At 50.2% G+C, this 15,886-nt stretch overlaps 1 pseudogene; it reads left to right on the plus strand.

Annotated features, from left to right (window-relative positions):
- The first annotated feature begins 1,786 nt into the window (after positions 1–1,786).
- Positions 1,787–15,647, plus strand: LOC130857821 (cytochrome P450 4A11-like; annotated as a pseudogene).
- The last annotated feature ends 239 nt before the right edge of the window (positions 15,648–15,886 follow it).

Raw genomic sequence — 15,886 nt, forward strand, 5'->3', positions numbered from 1 at the left:
CCCACCTGCACCGCCACTGGCACAGGAGCTCCACAATAGCAGGGACTTTTGTGGTTCCCTGCTAAATCTCGAGTTCCTGGGTTGGCAATCGACCCAAAGTAATACTCAACACATAGTTACCAAATAAAGGAAAAACTGAGTTCATCTACCATCTCCTCATTCACGCATCTGACATTCACTGTAGTGGAACAATTATGTGACATCTGCTCTGAGATCTCTTCCCCTGCAAAGGGTGGGCTTTCAAAAGCTCTATTCACCCCCCCAGCCAGAGCTGATTGTGGCAGATGGACGCCTTGGCCATGATGTTAGAATCAGATTCTTAGGAAAGGATTCAGCAGTGCCACTCGGGCACGACGGTGGCTGAGTGGTAACGTGCCAGCCCCGAAAGGGTAGGTGTTCCCCCCTCCACTGCCTGCACCCAGCTGCACAGGGACGGGGACTGTGTCTGTTTATTTGCGGCTGTGTCACCAGCTTCGAGAAGGGCGTCTGCTACGAGGTACAGCCTCCGTAACCATTTGCTGAGAGCCGAATGCGTGGACGTACAGAGAGGAAGAGCGGGAGGCGCTGCCCTGGCAGCCCTCCAGCCCCTGGTGCTGCCCTTCCAAGCCCCGCTGCCCCCTGCCCTGGGCTCCGTGAGACGCCCCTGGGCCCCCAGCTTTCTTTTTGTCCTTTTCCTCTTGCTTATGTTCGCTCTGCTTCTACCTGTCCCTTGCAACAAGAATCTTCCTCAAGACGTGTTCCTTCACAAGCCTGCACGTACTCATTCTCTCCTTCATGACCTTATTGATTCTTTTTCTTTTTTTTTATTTATTTATTATTTTTTGGGGGGTACACCAAGTTCAATCATCTGTTTTTATACACATATCCCCGTATTCCCTCCCTTCCTTGACTTCCCCCGCTTCGAGTCCCCCCCACCCTCCCCACCCCAGTCCTCTAAGGCATCTTCCATCCTCGAGTTGGACTCCCTTTGTTATACAACAACTTCCCACTCACTATCTATTTTATAGTTGGTAGTATATATATGTCTGTGCTACTCTCTCGCTTCGTCTCAGCTTCTCCTTCTTTTAAAAGTGAGGAATAGTCCCTGTGGACCAGGCTCTGTGCTGCCTCTAAGAACACAGGGATGACAGCTATGAAAGGTGAGTTTGCCAACATGGTGACCGCAATGAGAACTCTGAGTTGAAACGTGATAATAGAGGCCCCCAGGGAGCCTTGGGAGCCCTGGGGAAGGACGCCTTGGGATCAGCAGGTTTGGGTTTTAATGCAGCTCACCTGGGCATACCCTTTCACATGGGTCTCCCCATTCTTCAGTGAGACAGGATCAAGTAATAATCCCTCCCTTATACAGGTTTGCCTTGAGCATTACAGAAGTCTATGAAAATGCCTTGTATACCAGGCAGTTAATCCCTGAACATCTCTCAAGCATCAACTATGTGTAAAGTTCAAATGGCAGTTCTGAGTGAGAAACACACAAGCAGACAGAATCTGATCTTAGGCCAATTCTGGAGAGATATCAAGAGTCTGGATCAGAGCCCAGCTCATCAGTTCTAATCTTTGATCTCTGGGGATAGTTTCAGAACTATCTCCCCATGCCTATTCAAACTTTCACCACCACCCAAAGCACTTGACCTTAAAATAAGGTTTTTTTAGTTTGTTACTCTCGTTGTAGTTCCAAAGGAACAGAAACAGCAACAGCTGCTGAAAAGCATAGAGAAATTCCCATGTGTCTGCCCTCACTGACTAGCGGGGAGCAAGGTCAGCCCTGTGGGTCTTTGACCCTGAGTACATGGAGGTGGTCCTGGGGAGATCAGGTGGACAGAAACCCACATCCCAGCTGGAGCAAATCTTCCCTCTTGGGTACATGCCCCGAGGTCTGTGAAATTCCAGAAGACAGCGGCAGTTCCGCCTCTCCCAGCCATCCTTGCAGCCCACACGTCAGCCTAAGAGAGTCGGGGATGGGAGGCAAGTGGGAGGTGGTTGGAGACGGACTGCCAGCTGACAAGCATCAGAAAAGGGAAGGCAGCCCGTGGCATGAGTATTATGAAAAGTAGTAGCAATAAAATAGTAGCAATAACGCTCTGAAGTGTTTTTTCAGGTCTCTAGCCTAAGAGGTAACAAGAACTCTTATTGACGTGACCTCTTCTCATTAAGTGCCAGATAGGGTCTATACAACGTATATTTATTGCCTCGTTTAATCTTTAAAAAAGCCCTGCAAGTAACATAGTGTTCTTCATATACTACAAAGGAGGAGGTGATATTTCATGACCTATCACTATGGACAAAATTTTTGAGGTAAATGTCTTGTTTGTCTTCTTTTCTCTGAACAAGAAATAATTAATTTTGACTATCCAAGGAAATAAATTATTCCATGTTTTCAGATTGTGAACTTATTTCAAACATACATTAGTCTTTTATAATACATTTTTAAATATGTTTATTGGAGTGTAGTTGATTTACAAGGGTGAGTCAAAAATTATCTGCACTCTGGTTATATTAAAACTTCTGTGGCCACACTGTCTTTTTTTTTTAAGCTCTTTATTGGAATATAATTGCTTTACACTGTTGTGCCAGTTTTTGCTGTACAACGAAGTGAATCAGCTGTATGTATACATACATCTCCACATCCCCTCCCTCCCATGGCTCCTTCCCACCTTCCCTATGCCAGCCCCATAAGTCATCATCCATCATTGAGTTCATCTCCCTGGGTTATGCAGCTGCTTCCCACTGGCTATTTTACATGCGGTAATGTATATATGTCAATGCTGTTCTCTCACTTCGTCCTGGCTTCCCCTTGGCCCCCACCACCCCCCCCACCCCCCCACCCGATGTCCTCAAGTCCGTTCTCTGCATCTGCGTCTTTATTCTTGCCCTGTCACTGGGTTCTTCAGTACCATTTTTTTAGATTCCATATATATGAGTTAGCATATGATATTTGTTTTTCTCTTTCTGGCTTTCTTCACTGTATGACAGATTCTAGGTCTATCAACCTCATTACGTATAGCTCCATTTCATTCCTTTTTATGGCTAATATTCCATTGTATATATGTGCCACATTTTCTTTATGCATTCATCTGTTGATGGGCATTTAGGTTGCTTACCCCAGCCTTCCACTGTGACATCCGGAAGCCTTGCATGGGTCTCAAGACTGACTCTGTCTGAGTGATGCTGGTGAGTACATCTCTCTCTCCCCTGCATACACTCACACCAAGCTCAATTCACAGTCCACTCTCAGACACGTGTGTGCCTCAGCCATCCATCAGACACAGCCCCCAGAATAATGTGCTCATGCAAACAGACAGGCACATCACACATTAGAAGTACACATACACAGTGTCAAGTGCTCAGACTGCCCTGTACAGCCAGGCCCTGTTTCCTCTTGCAGACTCATAGACATATTATCACACACCCTATGTGACTCACACACCTCAACACACATGTACTACTGCCATATGCAGGTAAGAATTTGGACACACTCATTGCAATACATACACACATACTTGGACACATTGAGACGTACTTGACAGATGTACACAGACATGCATTTACACACTCACAATATGCATGTCCAAATACACTAACTTTCCATCTCTTAGAAAGAAGCCTCCTTCTCAAATTGCTATAAATTAATCCCTCTTCCTTGGATGGAAAGTCCCTCTAAGATGCTTCCAAAGGCAGAGTCTCAGGTCATGACTATGACGCAGGGCTCCACATAAAATGAATTGGTCAAAATCCACACTTTGCTCGTTGCCAAGGGAAAGGAGGGCCATGGTGGGTACAGGGTTCACTCTCCCCCTGCTTGCAAGTCTTCAGCAGGGTAGGCTGAATAATTGTCATTCTCCCTGGACGGCAGGACAGGCTGCCCTTGTCTGGGCTGAGCAGGGTCAGTTTCAGTAGCAGGTGAGGCATCCCAGGATGGCGTTCAGGAGGGCTCTGCCCAGGATGCAGGTTTCTACATGGAACTGAGCCAGTGATGGGAAGAATTGGAAACCAGGTCTACAATCCACATAGAGCTTTGTCCTGCCAACGCATCGCCTCCCATCAGGATTCCGATTTCTCGCCCAACTGTGCTCAGCTAACATTTGTTGAGCAAAAGGAACTAAAGTCTCTGGTGGCCCTTCCTTAGGATCCCCAATATCATCCCCTTAGCCCTTCTGTGGACTGGAGATGTTTACTCCCTACAGGTGAACGTCGCTGTGCAAAATGTGCAACTCATCTCCCAACAAAACACACACCCCTTTAGCAGTTGAGAAGCAGTGTTTGCTGGTTGGTAAAAATTGATTAGCATAGTAAATAATTTCTAAAATTCAAACCTAATCCGATCTATAAGAGATGATGATTAATTACAAAATGGAACTTTCTGGGAAAATAGCCATCACATTACACACTTATTTGACAGTCTTAAATGACACAGCTTCTTAGAAAGTGAGAAAATCTCCACCAAAGATTTAGAGAGAGAGTCTGGCCTTGACAGCACAGGCTTTCTGGGGGAGCAGAGCAGGGTCAATGTCCCCCTCCCACCACAGGACAACTGGGAGGAGCTCGTCAACTTCATCACATCTGCAGATCTTTGGACACGTCTCCTTGATACCCTGGACACCATCATGAAGTGCACCTTCAGTCACCAGGGCAGCATCCAGACAGACAGGTCAGTGACAACCCTGCAGTGGCAGGGTCCTCATCTCACCAGCTGCAGGGGACTCAGCTGAGAGGCAGGTAGGGCAGTGAGGATGCTTATCAGCCCAAAAGGCAACATTGTGCAGAGAGCCATGGACCACAGTCACATTCCACCAAGGCCAACCTTGCCTCAGTCACAGGTCCCTGACTCCTACACAGGAACAAGCCTGGCTGCGTAGGCCACTGGTAAAGCACTGAGGGTCTCCAGGGCCATAAGGCAGAAATGACAAAACCTCGGTGCTGCCTGTCCCCACTGACTGAGGGATCTGCACCCAGTGCTCCACTCCGTCTCCAGGTTAGAGGCTCCCTCCACGCCAGTCTCTTCTGAACCCTCTCCCTTCAGGAACTCCCAGTCCTACATCCAGTCCATCAGGGACCTCCCAAGTCTGATATTTTTCCGAGTGAGGACTATCTTCTGCCAGAATGATGTCATTTACAGGCTGACCCCCAAGGCCACTGGAGCCACCGGGCCTCCCAGCTTGCCCATCAAAATACAGGTTCTGCTCCTCCTTCTGGCCTTCCCCCACACTCCCCCCCAACTTCATCAGGCACACGTGAAAGGGCCTGGCCTTGACTCCTGAGGCAGAGCCCAGAATCCTGCTTCCTCCACAGGACTTGGCACACACACCCACACTGGGTGCTTCCCTGGGGCAGTGATTGGGACCCAGATGTCAGGGGGCCATGTGTTGTGTAGGAAGTTACATGTGTCACCACATTGGTGATGAGTGAATGAGGCCCCCTCCCAGCAGCATTCAGGCAGAGGCTCCCTGGGCTGTGCTACTGAGGGTTTGCCCAACCTGGATCAGACAATGCTGGAGCTCTCCGCCCCGCCATGCACACCCATTCCCACCCTCATCCTCATCCACCTGGCACACAGATTGGGCCTGAGGGGCAGATGGGGCTATAGTGGGAGCTGCATCTGCGTCCCCACAGCCCCTGGTTGTGGTGGGAACCACTGTTCTGGGACAGAGAGAGTGATCCAGCTGAGGAAGGCTCACCTGCAGGAGGAGGGAGAGCTGGAGAAGGTGAGGAGCGAGAGGCACTTGGATTTCCTGGACATCCTGCTCTTTGCCAGAGTGAGTGTGGGCAAGGGAGGCCTGCGGTTTTGTCCAGAAGTAGAGAAGACGGGCAAACCCTGGACCCTCACCTGGACTCCACAGATGGAGAAAGGGAAGAGCTTGTCAGACATGGACCTGCGTGTCAAAATGGACATGTTCATGTTTGAAGGTCATGACACCACAGCCAGTGGCATCTCCTGGATCCCCTGTGCTCTGGCCTCCCACCCTGAACATCAGCAGAGATGCTGGGAAGAGATCCAGGGCCTCCTGGGGAGGACGCCTCCATCACCTGGGGAGTATCGAACAAATGGGACAGCCCTGGCCCTCAGCTAGGGGAGAACCCCTGGTTGTCTGGCCCTGCCTGGCCTTAGCATGGGCTTTGGTTCAGGAACCGCCTGGATCAGAATCCCTACACCACCATATGTATCAAGGAGGCACTGCGACTCTCGCTGCCAGTAACACTCATTTTCCAAGAGCTCAGCAAGGCCATTACCTTCCATAATGGACTCTCCTTACATTCAGGTATGAACTTCACCACACCCAGTAACCTATGCATTCTGCAAAACCACATGGAAGATCAGGAATACGCATGTGCTTGTCCACTTCCGTGATGCTGTGTTATTTCAGCCTCAGTATAATTGACATTTACTCTATAATTTGGATGAGTTTTAAAAAATGCTTGACCCAGAACTTGAACTCAACCAAAACTCAAAAAACAAATGCTGGCTGCTGAATGTGGTCTTATAAATGAGCCCTACAATTCTAATTCCTTGAGATGTGAAGGCTTTAGAGCAAAGCAGACAGAAGCAGAGGGAGATGCAGTTCTTCTCATGTGGTGTCTCATTAAATGAGGGAGCTCAGGGAATCCACTGTCCTGGGTCAGATGGTCCAGCCTCTGAGGAACCCTCAGGCAGATGCCAGAGAGCAGCTGATGCCCAGGCCTGAGAGCCCTGCTGTGGTTGGAGGCCACCCACGGGCTCACCTCCCGGTGGGTGTGAATCCCAGCCCGGCCACCTCCTAACTGTGGGATCATGGTCATGCCCTTTAACGTCTCGGAGGCTCGGGTGCCCCATCTGCACAAGGGGATGTGAGTGCCTTCCTTGAGGGCTGCTCTGAGGATTGAATGAGTTAATGCACCTCCCCCAAGGGCTCATGATGACACTTGATAAATGTGACTTGTCATGTGAGGTGCTCTCAAATGTAAGCCTCCAATTCCTTTTACTTTTCAATCCTGGGCCATGGTTCCCTACTCCTAACCGGTGCTCATGTGCTTTGTCACGCCCAGCTCATCTGTCGTGCAAGAGCATCGTTGCATTCAGAGTGATGGAGGCTGGCTCTCATGGTGGCTCCCAGGCCTTTTGTGCTGCACATGCCCCCTGCTGCTCTGGGTCCCATCAGGCTTCTCTCTCTCCTCCATCCCCCACAGGAATCACAGTCTCCCTCTCCCTTTATGGGCTTCACCGCAACCCGAACGTGTGGCCAAACCCAGAGGTATGATGGCTGTGGGAGGAGGGGATGGGATGCTCTTCTCCACACCAACACCTCCTCCTGCTCCCCCCTCTGGGATTCTTGTCCCCTGGTGGATTGGTGCGAGGAGTGTGACCCCACCTGTCCTGGCCCCAGTGCTCTCTCTGCAGGAGTTTGAGGCATCCCGCTTTGCCCCGGGTTCTTCTCGACACAACCATTCTTTCCTGCCCATCTCAGGAGGATCCAGAGGTGACTTTTTGTATTTGGGACAGCTGGGTGTCACAGGGTGCTACCTGATATATGTGACTGTCTACATTCGTTTGCGGTGTATGCAGTTATGTCCTTGCATGGTGGTGTGTTGAGAAGAAGGCATGGGTCTCCATGTGTAAGAAGGTCTTCAGGGCACGGCACAGAGACCTTGATCTCCTGACTCCCACAAATGTGGCCAGCCACAGTTCCATATCAGTGGCCATTCCAAAGCATTTGGGGATTTTCCTCAGTTTAAGAATCTGACTTTTCAGGATTAGAATTTTCATGAAAGTTATGTTTCAGATGTTTATTTTTCTCAACTATCGGTCATCTAAAAAGGTGGTTTTCTCTCTATGCACATTCCTAACCAGCCCACTGCCTCTTCTACTCAATTCACCAACCAGCCTTTCACTGCATTGTGGTATTTTCATGAGTTTAGATTACCAGCTGCCTTCCTTGTCCTGACGGTTCAAGCCACGTGTGTGATCAGCTACAGTGGCCGTTTGAAGAAAGTTACACAACCATATGTTTCTCGGCTTCTCTAGTCAAAGCCAACAGCTGTGACTGTGTATTCACAGAAACATGATATCTTTTCTAACTGCCAAAAGTCTTTACGTATAGTGAGGATTATATAACATAATCCCAGAATCTATAGCACGTAACATTGGCAAAAAAGAGCATAAAATGGAAGGTAATCAGGTGCTTTTGCGAGAAAACTCACCATTTTGTGTTTGACCACATGCATTTAAGAAGTTCATGGCATGTAAAATATAAACCACACTGGAAATAGCTGTTAAGCTGGGTGATAGACTCCAAAATGACTGCTGTGACAATCTCAAAGGCTATAGAGCCTCCCCTAAAATAGTAACTTCCATTACTTGGTAACTACTTCGTGAAACAAGTTTTTGCTGAATCTATAATTCTGGGAACCTTGCAGTTGGTGAAGCAACCTTCACAGAACAGGCTTGAAGCAAACATGCTTCCAGGATTAGCTCTAGGATTTGGTTTCTGCCAGGGTCCTGTTCTTCCTTGTAGACATTGGCTGCACATCATGTGGCTGCCTCTAGAGGACACGGGGTACCTGGCAACTCAAATCCTAGCTCAGAAATAATAATTAACTTTATTCCAATCCTTTTATCTTTCAATTCAGTTAACTTTGTTCAAATATGAAGCTATTTATGAGGCCTGTCTCTGTGTGCCAAGTCCTGTATTAGGACATGGGAGCACAGAGACCAAAGACACTCTCCCTGCCTCCAAGAGTTCGCAGTCAAGAGGAAGACATGTGACGTTTCCATGTGTAGTGGTCAGTACATTTGCCTTACAAGACAGACATCGTACACTCATTTTCTCTTTCACTGACTCATTCGTTCGTTGAGCAGATAGTTGAATGTCCCATGTTTCTGGCACTGTCCTGGGCCCTGGACGGTGATGTGTCTTGAGTTAACACTAATGGTGCCTTGGGGGTCCAGGGAGGAAGAGGTGCAGCCGGCAGAGGCGGAGAGGACTGGTGGTCAATGGATAGTGGCTTGAGCATGTGGCCGGCAGAGGTGGGGGGCGGGGTCCTCAACAGGAGCTGAGTGAGGAGGAGGAGCTGGACGGGTGTGAGGTAAGTGAGGAACTACCCAGAGAGGGCAGTGATGCCGGCTGAGGCCCTGGGACGTGTCCTTCCTGTGATGGCGGACACAGCAGGCCTGGAGCTGTCGTGGCTTCTGTTAAGGGAGGGAGACAGGGAGACTGAAAAGGCCCGTGAGGAGCCCAACAGATGGGAGGAGGGTCATTTCTGGCGTAGAAAGGGAAGGTTCCAGAGGCAGGTTGACTGAGGGGTTGAGGGGAGGCAGGAGGTCAGACCATTAATTGGGTGGCAAGTGGTCCAAGAGGTTGAGGGTGGCTAACCCGTGGCCCCTGCAGGAAGCCGCCCTGTTGCCATTCTGACTTCCTTACACCACTCTGTCCTGTCTGTCTGGGGATTAGGGCCCCTGTTTCTCTGCCACAGATGGTGAGGGCCCAAGGGTGTGGCCCACCCCACCCCACACAGGACCCTGACCTGGCCTGAAGGCAGAAACTGCCTGTGGCTGAGTGAACAAAGTACTAATTCACATTTACTGCCTCATTTGACTTGATTCTGTTGCCTAGAGCACTGACCCTGCCCAGCAGGATTTCCTGCTACTTAGAGTAGAGGTAGGAGTTAGGAGCTAGTCCTGGAGAGAGGTGCGCTTTATAAAGGTCAGAGGGAGAGGTGTGGACCAAGGCTTGGGCAGTACGTTCAGTGTGACCTGTAAGGAAGGGATGGGGGCTGGGCCCGTGGAGGAGAGCCCTGGATGCCCTGTGCCCGGCAGGGATTACAAGCCTCTGCTCACTTTCTTTTCCCTCCCTGATTCAGGAATTGCATCGGGAAGCAGCTTGCCATGGGTGAGATGACAGTGGCCGTGGCCCTGACCTTGCTTCCCTTTGAGCTGGCACCCGATCCCTCCAGGGCCACTGTTCCCATTCCAAGACTTGTGTTGAAGTCCAAAAAGGGGATCCACTTGCAGCTCAGGAAGCTCCTGTAATCCTTGTGGGGACAAGGACAAGCTCTGAAGGCCCCTTCCTGCCATTCTGTCTCCCTGTCACTCTGTCCTATCCTTGCCTCTTTGCACACTTCTTGCTTCTCTCTGCCCACCTGTCAGCCTACCTCATCTCCTGCCTCCTGCACTGATATCACACTCTCTCCCTTCTCCTCTCACCTTTCTCCAGGCTGCCTCTCTGTTATCTCTCCATCTGTCTCTGACCACCCCCTGCCCCCGTATCTCTGACTGTCCACCTAAACCCTGATCACCTGCCCTCCTCCAGTCTGTCTACTCTCTCCCTGTCTTTCTCCCCTTCTGCCTGCCTGTCTCTCCCTGGAGTCACTTCCTTTCACTGCCAAAATATTTGACCAAAACCATAGTGACTTAGAACGACACCAAGTGATTCTCTGTTGGCTTTGGAGTAGAAGTCTGAAATGAATTTCCCTGAGCAGGACCATGATGTTGACAGGGTCACCCATCCAGGGATCTAGGAGAGGATCCCTCTCCTTGCCTTTCCCCACAGCTAGAGCTGCCATCCTTAGCTCCTGGGCCCTCCTTCATGTCAAAACCAGCAGCATCTTCAAAGCGTTTCCCCTGCTTTGGTCTTCACATCGCCTTCTCTTCCATAAAGACCTTTGTGAGGACACAGGCTCACTCAGATAAAACAGGCTTGTTCCCCTCTTGCAGGGACTAGGACAAGGACACCTTGGGCAGTCATGACTCTACCTGCTAAGTCCCGTGTCACTGCCAATGCCCTGGGCCCTGATCTCTCCCATGTGTTTTGGGTCTACCTGTTTGTCACTCACGTGGCTTCCCCTCTTTCCCACTCCCTGGATACACTCACAATGTCACATGGAGTGTGTGTGTCTTCCCTTGAAAGGAGCTGAGGACAGGTCAGTGACAACCCTTCAACAGCAGGGTCCTGATCTCACCAGCTGGGAGGACTCACCTGAGAGGCAGGTAGGGCAGCGAGGATGCTTATCAGCACAAAAGGCAACATTGTGCAGAGAGCCATGGACCGCAGTCACATTCCACCAAGACCAACCTTGACTCAGTCACAGGTCCCTGATTCCTGCACAGGGACAAGCCTGGCTGCTCAGGCCACTGGTAAAGAGGGTCTCCAGGGCTGTAAGGCAGAAATGACAAAGCCTCAGTGCTGACTGTCCCCTCTCACTGAGGAATCCCCACCCAGAGACCCACTCTGTCTCCAGCCCAGAGGCTCCCTCCACGCCAGTCTCTTCTGCATCCTTTCCCTTCAGGAACTCCCAGTCCCACAATCCAGGCCATCAGGGACCTTGGCAATATGTTTTTTTCCCTAGTGAAGAATATTTTCCACCAGAATGACATCATCTACAGACTGACTCCTAAAGGCCGCTGGCACCACCGGGCCTGCCAGCTTGCCCATCAACACACAGGTTCTGCTCTTCCTTCGGGGCTGCTCCCCCCTCCCCCCCATCACCAGGCACACGTGAAAGGGCCTGGCCTGGACCCCTCAGGCAGAGCCCAGACTCCTGCTTCCTCTACAGGAGCTGGCACACACACACACGCTGGGTGCTTCCCTGGGGCAGGGGCTGGGAACCGAGATGTTGTGGGGATCAGGTGATGTGCAGGGAGGTACATGTGTCACCACGTTGGTGATGAGTGAATGAGGCCCCCTCCCAGCAGCATTCAGGCAGAGCCTCCCCGGGCTGCGCTATTGAGGGGATGCCCGACCTGCCTCAGATGATGCTGGAGCTCTCAGCCCCGCCATGCACACCCACTCCCACCCTCATCCTCCTCCACCTGGCATGCAGATTGGACCTGAGGGGCAGATGGGCTACAGTGGGAGCTGGAACTGGGCCCCCAGAGGCCTCAGCTCTGGTGGGAACCATGTTCTGGGACAGACAGAGTGATCCAGCTGAGGAAGGCTCACCTGCAGAAGGAGCGAGAGGTGGATAAGGTGAGGAACAAGAGGCACTTGGATTTCCTGGACATCCTCCTCTTTGCCAGAGTGAGTGTGGGCAGGAGAGGCCTGAGGCTTTGGCCAGAAGCACAGAAGAAAAGCCAGACCTGTACTCTCGCCCTGCCTTCGCAGATGGAGAATGGGAGCAGCTTGTCTGACATGGACCTCCATGCCGAAGTGGACACATTCATGTTTGCTGGTCACGACAGCACAGCCTGTGGCATCTCCTGGATCCTCTGTGCTCTGGCCTCCCACCCTGAGCATCAGCTGAGAAGAGATCCACAGCTTCCTGGGGGATAGTGCCTCCTTTACCTGACGAGTGCCCAAGAGATGGGGAAACCCTGGCCCTCAGCGAGTGGACCACCCCTGCCCTCCCTCAGATGGGCTTCCTTTCAGGAACCACCCGGTCTACATGTCCTATGCCACCATGGGCATCAAGGACACACTGCAACTTTCTCCACCAGTACTATTCATTTTCCGTGACCTCAGCAAGCCCATTACCTTCCCTAGTCGACACCTCTTATGTTCAGGTATGAACTTCACCACACCCACTCACCTAAGCACTCTGCAAAACCACATGGAAGATCTGAAATACACATGGGCTTGTCTACTTCCAGGATGCTGTATTATTTCACCCTCAGGATAATTGATATTTACTGTCTAGTTTAGATGAGCTTTAAAATGCTTGACACACAACTTGAACCCAACAAAAATTCAATAAAGAAATGCTGGCCCCCAAGTGTGGTCTTCTAAATGAGCCCTAAAATTCTAATTCCTTGAGATGTGAAGGCTTTAGAGAAAAGCAGACAGTAGTACGTAGAGATGTGGTTCTTTCCTTAGGGGATCTCAGTAAACAAGGGAGCTCAGGGAGTCCACTGTCCTGGGTCAGGTGGTCCAGTCTCCGAGGGGCCCTCAGGTGGATGCAGAGAGCAGCTGATGACCAGGTCTGAGAGCCCTGCTGTGGTTGGAGGCCACCCATTGGCTCACCTCCCAGTGAGTCTGAATCCCAGCCCTGCCACCTCCTAACTGTGGGATCGTAGACCCGTCCCTTAACCTCTCAGAGGCTCAGGTGCCCCACCTGCGCATGGGGATGTGAGTGCCTTCCTTGAGGGCTGCTCTGAGGATTGCATGAGTTAATGCACCTCCCCCAAGGGCTCATGATGACACTTGATAAATGTGAGTTGTCACTAGATTCACTTTTTTTTTAAGAACTTTTATTGAGATACAGTTAACATACAATAAACTGCATATATTTAGAGTGTAAAATTTGGTATCCCAATCTCCCAATGCTTGATTCACTTCTAATAGTAAACCTCTAATTCTTTTACTTCTCAATCCTGGGACATGGTTCCCTACTCCTAATCTGTGCTCATGTCCTTTATCACCCACAGCCCACACCCACAGTGTCTTGCAAGAGCATCGTTGCATTCAGGGTGATGGAGGCTGGCTCTCATGGTGGCTCCCAGGCCTTTTGTGCTGCACATGCCCCCTGCTGCTCTGGGTACCATCAGGCTTCTCTCTCTCCCCCCTGCCCCACAGGAACCACACTCTTCCTCTCCCTTTATGGGCTTCACAACAACCAGAAGGTATGATGGCAGTGGGTCTGGGGAATGGAATGCTCTCTCCAGACCAACACCTCCTCCTGCTCCCTTCTCTGGGATTCTTGTTCCCTGGTGGATTGGTGCGAGGAGTGTGACCCCCCCATCCTGGCCCCAGTGCTCTCTCTGCAGGAGTTTGATGCATCCTGCTTTGCCCCGGGCTCTTCTCAACACAGTCATGCTTTCCTGCCCTTCTCAGGAGGATCCAGGTACCACTTTCTGTACTTGGGGCAGCCGGGTGTTACTGGGTACTTCCTAATGTATGTGACTGTCTACATTCATATCTGGTGTATGCAGTTATGTCCTTGTATGTTGGTGTGTACAAGGAGGCGTGGCTCTCCATGTACAAGAAGGTCTTTGGGACACGGCACAGTGACCTTGATCTCCTGACTCCCACAAATGTGGCCAGCCATATTTCCATGTCAGTGGCCGTTCCAAAGCATTCGGGGATTTTCCTCAGTTTAGGAATCAGACTTTTTAGGATTAGATTTTTCCATGAAAGTTATGTTTCAGATGTTTGCTTTTCCCAACTATCAGTCATCTTCAAAGGTGGTTTTCTCTCTATGCACATTCCTAACCAGCCCACTGCCGCTTCTACTTAATTCACCAACCAGCCTTCCACTGTATCAGTGGTGTTTTCATGGGTTTGGTTTTCCAACTGCCTTCCTTGTCCTGACTGTTCAAGCCACATGTGTGATCACTTACAGTTGCCGTTTGAAGAAAGTTACACAGCCATGTGCATCTTCTCTGTTTCTGTAGTCGAACCCAACAGTTGTGACTGCATATTCACATAAGTATAACAGCTTTCCTAGTTGGCAAAATTCTTTATATATAGCAGCGATTATATACCATAATCCCAGAATCTACACAGTCTAACGTTGGCAAAAAAAAAAAAAAAGCATAAAATGGAAGGCAATCAAGTGCTTTTGAGAGAAAACTCACCATTTTGTTTTTGACCACATGCATTTAAGAAGTTCATGGCATGTAAAATATAAACCACACTGGAAATAGCTGTTAAGCTGGCTGATAGACTCCAAAATGACTGCTGTGACAATCTCAAAGGCTACAGAGCCTCCCCTAAAATAGTAACTTTCATTACTTGGTAACTACTTCGTAAAACAAGTTTTTGCTGAATCTATAATTCTGGGAACTTTGCAGTTGGTGAAGCAACCTTCACAGAACAGGCTTGAAGCAAACATGCTTCCAGGATTAGCTCTAGGATTTGGTTTCTGCCAGGGTCCTATTCTTCCTTGTAGACACTGGCTGCACATCATGTGGCTGCCTCTAGAGGACAAGCGGTACCTGGCAACTCAAATCCTAGCTCAGAAATAATAATTAACTTTATTCCAATCCTTTTTTTTTTTTTGATTCAATTAACTTTGTTCAAACATGAAGCTATTTATTAGGCCTATCTCTCTGTGCCAAGTCATGTATTAGGACATGGGAACTGAGAGACCAAAGACACTCTCCCTGCCTCCAAGGGTTCACAGTCAAGAAACAGCTACCTGTATTCAAGACAGACATGCGACATTTCTATGTGTAGTGGTCAGTATGTTTGCCTTATAAGACAGACATCATACATTCATCAACTCTTTCACTCATTCATTCATTAAGCAGATTATTGAACATTCCATGTTTCTGGCACTGTTCTGGTCACTCGACCATGATGTGTCTTGAGTTAACACTCATGGTGCCTTGGGGGTCCAGGGAGGAGGAGGTGCTGCCCACAAAGGGGGTGAGTCTTGGTAGTCAATGGATAGAACCTTGAGCATGTGCTAGACCAAGGGCTGGGCAGCACGTTCAGTGTCCCTGTAAGGAAGGGATGGGGGCTGGGCCCATGGAGAAGACCCCTGGATGCCCTGTGCCTGGCAGGGATTACAAGCCTCTGCTCACTTCCTTTTCCCTCCCGGACCCAGGAACTGCATCAGGAAGCAGTTTGCCATGAATGAGATGAAGGTGGTCATGGCCCTGAACTTGCTTCACTTTGAGCTGACACCAGATCCCTCCAGGGTCCCTGTTCCCAGCCCAAGAATTGTGCTGATGTCCAAAAATGGGATCCACTTGCAGCTGAGGAAGCTCCTGTAATCCTTGTGGGGACAAGGACGAGCTCTGAAGGCCCCTGCCTGCCATCCTGTCTCCCTGTCACTCTCTCTTGGCCTTGCCTCTTTGCCCACTTCCTGCTTCTCTCTGCCCACCTGCCAGTCTACTTCATCTCCTGCCTCCTGCCATCAGACTCTCTCCCTTCTCCTCTCTCCTTTCTCCAGGCTCCCTCTCTGTTATCTCTCCGTCTGTCTCTGACCCCCCTGTATCTCTGACCGTCCACCTACGTCCTGACCGCCTGCCTCCTCCAGT

Source organism: Hippopotamus amphibius, chromosome 1 (genome assembly GCF_030028045.1).
Source record: "Hippopotamus amphibius kiboko isolate mHipAmp2 chromosome 1, mHipAmp2.hap2, whole genome shotgun sequence".
NCBI lineage: Eukaryota > Metazoa > Chordata > Mammalia > Artiodactyla > Hippopotamidae > Hippopotamus > Hippopotamus amphibius.